The following is a 9,450-nucleotide window of genomic DNA, read 5'->3' on the forward strand; positions in this document are numbered from 1 at the left end:
GAATTGTAGTCCCAAAACAGCTGGAGGGCCGGGTTTGGGGGTACCTGATTTAGACACTAGCACCCCTTACCAGTGGCGGCACTTCATGCTCCGGCACCGGGGGGGCAGAGAGCAGGGGGGGCAAAGAGCAGGCGGGGGCGGGGCTGGCGCGTGTCCTGGGGGCATGTCGCGCATCGCCTGTGGGGGCGTGGCGCCCAGCGCAGGCGGGGGGGCAGCCGCGATGGCACACCACAGGGATTGTGCTGCCAGGGGCAATGCGCTCCCCCCACACTCCTCTTCCTCCCCCAGTGCCCCTTACATACCCATATTATCGTTTTCCTATTTGCTTCCTGTTCTTTTCCATGCTTTTTCTAACTGTTTTCTTCGGGTGTTTTTTGTTTTATTGCGGAAGGCAATTAATAAGAAATAAATAATCATCTTTCACTATCCCAAGCCAGGTGTGGGCAACCTCAAGCCCAGGGGCCAAATGAGGCCATCTATGCCTCTCTGGTTCTCTCCTGGAACTCTCCCCACACCAAGCCCCTCCTCAGCCACACCCCCTTTGCCCAGGCCACACCCCTCTCCCTCCTTGATTTGCACCCTGCTTGGGTCTGTTTTCCTGGCTGGAATGCACAACAATGCCTCTTGCTTGCTGGCATGTGGGTGAATGTAGAAACCAGCCTAGTTGTGCAAAGGTAAAATATACATTGGCTGCTCCAACCACTTTAGCTCTGGCCCTACTCAGCACTGGCATGTGGCCCTTGGAAGGCTAACCCAAAGGTAAGGTGGCCCTTGTGCTGGAAAAGTTTCCTCCACCCCTGACTTAAAGAAAAACATAGTGTTTATAAGGTTGCAAGGAAATCAGACACCTAGAACACTCCCACTCAGAAGTGGTTCCCCCGCTTCTTGCATATTCTGGAAATAAACAACATTCTGCTTTTTGTAAAAATTAGGGTTGCCATATTTCAAGCAGGGGTATTTTTGGCCAAAGTCGTTGAGCTTTTTCTAGTTCTGCCCCCAGAGCTATTTTTATGAAACATCAGCAAAAGCGGCATGGGCTGCCATACATCCAGATTTTCCCAGACATTTTACAGATTCCCGCCCAGACACTGTTAGAGACAACTGGATTCCCAGATGTATGCAAACCCTAGTAAAGAATACTGTTAGTTATTAGGGTGCAAGAGAAAGGTAAGGCCGATCGCTGAATTCTCGGTTCCTCAAACAGATGTTCCTCTGGGAACCGTCTTGTTTGTGGTGTGAAAAATGTCAATGTGAGGGATTTCAGCAACTTCTGTTGGTTATTCAAATTAGATTTTCTCTTCCCCTTTGTGGGGAAGGTGGTGACAGTGACTGTAAGATGGGACGACTGAGGGAGAAAGTAGCCTCATTAAGCAAGAGCTGCTTTGATCAACAGAGATAAAGAGCTTGGAAATCAATGGCTGAAGGGGACATTTTAGTGTAGATTTGCATCCAGAATGCAGATTTGATAGTCAGTTGTCCATAGCCTCCAACATTTTACAGAAGAAATTAGTATTGTAGATTTCAGGGGTCCGCCTGTATGATCCCCATGGGTCCCTTCCAAAGTTAAAATCTTTAAGAGGAAACCTGCTATACCACTCACATTAGTCTTTTTGTAAGATAATGGTGTGAGCTGGCCAGTTAAGTACAGCCATTTACATATCCAAACAGGTTGCCCTGTTGCCATAGAGACAAACAGGTGGGCTTTTTCCCACCTCACCTGACTGGATGTTACATCATCCTAGGATAGAGAACTATAGACCAATGAAGGGTCCTTTCCATGAAAGGAATCAGATTGCATGCTTTTGTCTTAATGCAAAATATTTCAGGTTTTTGCAGAGTTTGGATTTTTGGATAATCAGCAATATCACAGAGCAATCTGAGGCATGTTTACGCAGAAGTAAGGCACTTCTTACTAGGAACTGTGTTTAGAAGTGCAGTCTTAGCCACTGTATAAAGTGCTGAGTCATGGATTATGAAGTTTTTGTGCATGTTATCACATTGATGCGCAACCACCGAGCGGGGCGAGATTCCTGGGGTTCTGGGTGCTTATTCGGGGTTCATGTTTCCTTTGGAATGAGGCACAGCGGAGACTGCAGTGTCTTTATAATAGATGGTTTTTAGGGCTGCCATATTCTGAAGAGCAAAAAAGAGGAAGCCATGACGACTCTCATTTTAAATACCCCTGCTATATATAGGATATAGAAGCTGTGATATATTGCTGAGGGAGGGGACGGGAGAAAAGAAGAGAAAGGCAAGTCTTCAACCACTAGTTATGTCTATGTCTCATCCAGAAAGGAAAGCCGGAGACATTTTGGCAAATATTAAAAATCCACCCAGACAGAAATTTTACCCCTGAAAAAGAGGATGTGTCCTGGAATAAGAGGACACATGGCAACCCTAGCATATATATAGCCTGAGCCTACAGTGGAGGGGCTCACAGCATAAAACCCCAAGAGAGTCTAGTTTTCCCCATAGCTGCAGTCTTGGATTCAATCAGAAACCAAACATTGCTCTGATTCTCTGGCTTGCCAGCCTGTTACTTTTCTGCTTCTAGCTCACATCACTCAATTCTCAACTCTCACCTTTTGTCCTACCTGCAATTTGGCGGGGGGGGGGGCTACCCATTTTCTGTCTCGCACAGAGCCCCTTCCTTTGTTCCCTTAGTGGTCCATTACCTAGGTTATCACTTCACCAGGAAACTAGCTTGGCTATGACAACAACTGGAAGGTGGCCCAGGCATTCAGCTGAACCCACACCCAAAAAACTCCTAACAATATCCTTAGCAGCAACCCTTACTTGCAATATAGGAACTATATATGAACTTCCCTATATTAGAAGAGAAGTCTGTTTTGTTCCCTTTATACTGCTGAGCTGAGGGCTGATGGGTAACGGACTGCTGCACAGAATGTATTTATAACTGGAGAAAAAATGGAACTGGGGACTTTTTTGCTCACAGTTAAAGTATTAGCACAACAAGCTAGGGAGAGGTGAATCGTCATCAATTTTTGCTTCGATGACTGGCCAGTGTGTTAATCTTATATGCAAACTGCCATGAACTCTTCTTCTTAGGTTTCATCACCATTCATGATACTAGCATCCCCATTCCAGTATGACCCCGAAGAAATTGAATTGCAGGGCTTTTCCGTCAGCTATGATGAAAGACCAGCAATGTTTGGTCCCACCTCTTCTTTTCAGTTGGTCATTACAGTGATACCTCGCGTTAAGAACTTAATTCATTCTGGAGGTCCGTTCTTAACCTGAAACTGTTCTTAACCTGAAGCACCACTTTAGCTAATGGGGCCTCCCACTGCTGCCACCACGCGATTTCTGTTCTCATCCTGAAGCAAAGTTCTTAACCCGAGGTACTATTTCTGGGTTAGCAGAGTCTGCAACCTGAAGCGTCTGTAACCCAAGGTACCACTGTACAAGAACTCTGCAATTTAAGTAATAGTGCCTGAGTTTGAGTTCTTCCTCCTCCCTCCCAATCCTTTTTTTCTTTTATGTCATGTCCTTTAAGATTGTAAGCTTGAAGGCAAGAGCTATCTTATCAATGTCATTTGTGAACGGCTTTGCAAGACTTTTCTTGGGGGCAGGCACTGAAATAATGGAATAAAATGCATTAAGCAAATAACTAAATGATAAATAATGCTTATGTGAATAAACATTTGCCAACCATGGATGATTAATTAGGCTCTAGTCTGCAAAAGCTTATGCTGCAATGCATCTCTTAGTCTTAAAGATGCCACACAAGACTCATTCTTATCATGTGCAATAATAATATTCATATAACCATTCCTCATTGTATAAAAGATTAAGCACGCATTGAGGTCAATACCATTTGCAGTGGTGCCATCAGGACTTTGGAGCATTTTGAAATACATGAAGATACACACATTGCCACCTAAAGAGAAGGTGGAGGGCATAAGACCATTAAGTGGAAATAACATTAGACCATTGCCTAAATACAGGAGTGGACAGATTTCAGGCTTGCAAGATCTCCTTCAGATTTTTTACTAGCCTGGTAGGGCTGCACAATATATCACTATATTGTTCAAAACTGGTTTGAAGTCCATATTGTGATATTGGCTTCATAATTTTTGACCTGGCAATATATCACAAATCATGCTCTGTGTGTGTGTGTGTGTGTGTGTGTGTACGCACGCGCGCGCTATGCAAAAACCACAATAGGGGAAAAACTGTGAAGCCAGCCAATGTCTCTGTATAGCTCCATCCTTATTTCAGGCATTGTGATATATTGGTATTTTGGTATATCACAATGTTGAAAACCAGATATCGTCCAGCCCTAGAGCCTGGCGCAAAAGTCATACACTTAGAAATAAAGATTTTTTTCTGAGTTCAAGAACAGAATAGAGCTGACAGTCCTTCACAAAAATCCCCTTCTGGTTACTCCATAGGAACATTATTATGCCAAACCACTGGTCCATATAGGTAAGGTAAAGGTAAAGGCCCCTTGAATGGTTAAGTCCAGCCAAATTTCAGGCTGAGGGAACTGGCGTTTGTCCACAGACAGCTTTCCAGGTCATGACTAAACCACTTCTGGCAGAACGGGGAGCCAGAGAGCATTGAAATGCCATTTACCTTCCCACCACAGCAGTATCTATTTATCTACTTGTGTTGGTATGCTTTCAAACAGCTAGGTTGGCAATTGGTCCATATAGCTCAGTATCGTCTACACTGGCTGGCAGTGCCTCTACAGGATTTTAGACAGAGAGTGGCTCCCAGGCCCTACCTGGAGCTGTTGGGGATTGAACCTGGGATCTTCTGCATGCAAAACAGATGCTCTGTCCCTGAGCTATGGCCCTTCCCCCATCAGACATAGGAACACAGGAAGCTGCCTTATCCTGAGCCAGGCCATTGGTCCATCTAGATCAGTACTGTCGACCCTGACCAGCAGCAGCACTCCAGGGTTCTAGATAGTCATTCCCAAAGATGCTGGGGATTTAATCTGGCATGCCAAGGAGATGCTCTACCACCAACCTACAGCCCTTCCTCAAACATATTCGTCACTTGAGCAGTATAATTTTTCAGCTCACGTGGTGTAGTGGTTAGAATGCCAGACTAGGACCGGGGAGACCTGGGTTCAAATCCCCACTTGGCCATGAAGCTCATTGGGTGACCTTGGACCAGTCAGTTCCTCTCAGCCTAACCTACCTCAAAGGGTTGTTGTACTGATTAAATAAGGATGGACAGAACCATGTGCACTGCCCTGAACTCCTTGGAGAAAAGGGATATACCACTGTTAAACAAGCTAGCGTAAGAAATCCTTGCTGATCTACTTGCAAATCAGCCAGCAGATCCAGATCTACTGTCTCCTCCAGACCGATCCAATGATTTGCAAAGGTTGCCCAGCTTTGTGTGTGTGTGTGTGTTTCAAACCCTCATAAATTATATAGCTCCTATTTTTCCTCCAGTGCGCCTAATATATGTCAGCCCCGTCCATTTCTGCAGCAGCAATCAGATAACAGTGAAAAGGGGAAAACAAGACAGCCTACAAGCTGAGTTTCACTGGCATTCAAATTCTGCACCAGATAACCCATCTGTGGAGAATTATAAGTAGGCAGGGGAGAGAGGGGAGGGAAGCAGAAGATGAAAAGCCCTATATATTTGTATGGAAATGCAGCCAATTGCACACTGCAGGGGACCGTCCTCTGATGTGCTGTTTCCTGTGTTGAGAAAGAAGGCAGAAGCTAGAACAAAAAATGGGTATGGAGAAGTTCCAGCCCACAAGGCTATACTAGTCTGGCTGGAAGAAGACGGAAGAAGAAGGGGGCCATCTGGGGATGAGAAAACCAAAATGAGGCACAAGTGCACAGTAACTTCCTGCACACAACTCAATAAGCCTGTGTGTGTGTTTCCCCACAAATGACCCTCAACCCCAAGTTCAGGCAAAATAGCCCAGAGTTGATTGATGCTGTTGCCAAAGTGTGCTTGCATAAGCATGGCCTCAAAAAGGAAAGTTAATCTCGTGCTTTCCGTGTGAATACATGCCATAGCAAAGGTAAAGATACAGGTTAAAAGGGTGGCGCTGTGGTCTAAACCACTGAGCCTCTTGGGCTTGCCAATCAGGTCAGCGGTTCGAATCCCTGCAACAGGGTGAGCTCCCATTGCTCTGTCCTAGCTCCTGCCAACCTAGCAGTTTGAAAGCATGCCACTGCGAGTAGATAAATAGGTACCGCTGTGGCAGGAAGGTTAACGGTGTTTCCATGCGCTGCTCTGGTTTCCGTCATGGTGTTCTGTTGCACCAGAAGCAGTTTAGTCATGCTGGCTGCATGACCCGGAAAGCTGTCTGTGGACAAATGCCGGCTCCCTCGGCCTGAAAGCAAGATGAGCGCTGCAAACCCATAGTTGCCTTTGACTGGACTTAACCATCCAGTGGTCCTTTACCTTATCTTTACCTTTACATGCCATAGCAGAGGTGTAGCTTGGGGGGCAGGGGGCGTACTGGGCACCACACTGTGGGGCCTGCAGTGCGCCCGTGCCACACATCTCTCCTGGGCGTGATGCGGTGGCTTGGGCGCCTGCAGGCTCTACGCTGCCCAAAATGGCAGCGTGGGGCTTGCGTCTGCCCACCGCCTTCCCCTCAGCCGCCCTACAGAAGAGGGGGAGGTGGCAGATAGACTGCAAGCAAGCTCAGTGGTGTAGCCTGCCATGGCTCACCCCACCTTCCTGGGCACCGAAGCAATTAGTTACGCTGCTGTGCCATAGGTTTAAAGCATATGACTCTCCACCCCCCAAATCATGGGAACTGTAGTTTAAGGGTGCTGTTGGGTGGACTACAGTTCCCAGGATTTTTGTGAGAGGGTGTTATGTGCTTTAAATTTACGGCACACATGCAGAATGTTTGCTCCTACCTTTCCTTCAAGGAGTTCAGGGCAGAATACGAGGTTTCCTTGATCGCCTTTCGGGGGAATATTATGATTATATTCATACCCCACCTTTCCTGCAAGGACCTCCGTGTGGCATACATGGTTCCTCTCCTCCATTTTATCCTCGCGACAGCCCTGTAAGGTAGGTAAGGCTGAGAGGCAGTGACTGGCTCAAGGTTACCCAGTGAACTTCATGGCAGAGTGGGGATTCAAACCCTGGTCTCCGAGGTGCCCATCCAAGTTGCTATCCTGAAATATACTTGGAGTCGAGAGTGGATTTCATGCTCTTTATTCAGCTCATAGTGGTGAGGAGGAATGGAAGTTCCCCCAGAATGTCTGCTTTATATACATTATTTACACAATGGGCCCCACGTGATTGGCTAATTCCGGGATTTTCCTGTAGGCCAATCAGGTTGCGGATTCACTTCCACCTGGAGCTGGATTGGGTGGCTCCTGTGGACCAATCAGACTGCTGCATTCTGGGTCCTATTGTTCTAGGACCAATCAGACTGCTGCATTTTGGATCCTATTCAACTCAGTACATAACATATCCACTGCAACGCACTGGCTCTTGTAAAAACAACAGGAGGCAACAGGATATTCTGCCATCCGATGCTGGCTGTTTCGCCCTCATGGGCAGTCCGGCCCTGAGAGAGAGGTCCTTCTTGGTAGTGGCATGGCTGTAGAATGCCTCCTCAGAAAAAGTAACATGGCACTTCCCTCATGGTCTTTTTAGCGCAGTGCGAAAGCCCTTTTGATTCACCCTGGCCTTTTCAACGACTAGTATTTTTAAGCGAAACTTGGGCTCTCTTTGTGTAAAGCTGTGTTTTATTTTACTGAGTGGCAAATGCTGCTTTTCCGCCTACAGAAAGAAAGGCAAAGATAACTTTTGTGCTGCATTTTAGGAGTTTTGCTGATGCTTTTACTTATTACCTTGTCGGTTAATATTGCATTCTGTTCTTTGCCCTGACAGACCCACAAGTAATATGGATGACCCTATAACTCTCATCATAAATAAAAGATGGTTTTTATTCAACTACCAGTGTGAATGTAGTTTACTCCAGATTCTGTTTCCATGGTAACCTTGACATTCACAATTTTGCTTCTGTAGCGTCTACAGGCATCATTCTATAGGCATATCCCCCAACATTTCTCTGATGGAAATAGGAATGTCCTGTTCCATCATGATCATCAGCATCATCATCATTCCTCACCCATCTGACTGGGTTCCCCCAGCCACTCTGGACAACTAACAACATAAAACATAAAAACATAATAAAAAATTAAACATTTTTTTTTTTAAATCCTTACCTACTGGTATATAGGACTGCCTTCAGATGTCTTCTAAAGCTTGTGTGGTTACTTATCTCCTTGGCTCAGGAGTTGTATAATACCCTCCAACACTACTCTGTTGAAAATAGGGACGTCCTAAGGAAAAGCGGGACACTCTGCGATCAAATCAGAAACCGGGACGGCTTCTGTAAATCCAGGGCTGTCCCTGGAAAATAGGGACACTTGGAGGGTCTGTCCTTGGGGACTCTTGTCTCAGCAAGCCTGTCTGGTCAGTTCACTCCTGACTGCGGTGCAGGCTCTCCATTGGATAGGTTTGCCATACGTCTGGAATCTCCCAGACATAGCTGGTATTCAGTCCTCGTAAACAGTGTCTGGGTGGAAATCGCTGAAATGTCCAGGAAAATCCGGACGTATGGCAGCCCATGTTGGTTGTGTAGATTTTGATGGATTTTGTGTCCGGATCTTCACTTTTAAAAATATAGCAACCCTACCACTGCGGCAAAGGGGGCACTGCCTCACCTAGCTCAGCCTGTCCTCAGCCAACCCTCACTCACCTACCTCCTTATTTACAACTAGTCCAGGGGTTCCTACTGGCTGTCACCCTCTGCTCCTCCTTAGTCACAGCGTTGCCTCTTGTAGAACTCAGCAGGGAAGAGGATCCAAGTAAAACCAGAATGATTTGGCTTTGCCTTTCATTGGCTCTGGGTCCCTGCTTTCTGCTCTACCAATCCCAATGGGCACCAGGCTCTATTGTTAGGTTAGTTGGCTTATATTTCTGGAAGGCATTGCTGGGTTATTGGGAGTCAACTGGTGTTGGTGTTCTTGCTATTATCTAGAGCAGAGGTTTCCAACTCTTGATGTGCGAGCTCCATTCAGACGTTCTGCTGAGAGGTTGCAGAACAGCTGAACATATTTGTGTTTGGCCATGCAGCTTCATTCGTGTTTGTTTTAACCCAATGACTGAGATCAACTTCAAAGATCTTTTGATCCAATGGGCGATGGTCTATATGGTTGTGCTTGTTTAAAAAACTGTTGCTAATTGTGTTCTGTACGTTGTAAAAATGCTCTGGTATATTTTTTTATTTGCTGTCTATTTAAGATGTTTTAACAAAGTTGTAAACTGCTTAGAGTTTAAACTGACGTGGTATATAAATTGTCCAAAAAAAATATTTTTTAAAAATGAGCAATGCCTGTGCTTTCAATGGGGGGTGGGAAGAACAGTTTATTAGATGGTCTACAAAGACCCCAGAAAATTTTCAAGTGATCCGTA

Source organism: Podarcis liolepis, assembly GCF_965112155.1.
Source record: "Podarcis liolepis genome assembly, chromosome: 7".
In the NCBI taxonomy this organism is placed as follows: domain Eukaryota; kingdom Metazoa; phylum Chordata; class Lepidosauria; order Squamata; family Lacertidae; genus Podarcis; species Podarcis liolepis.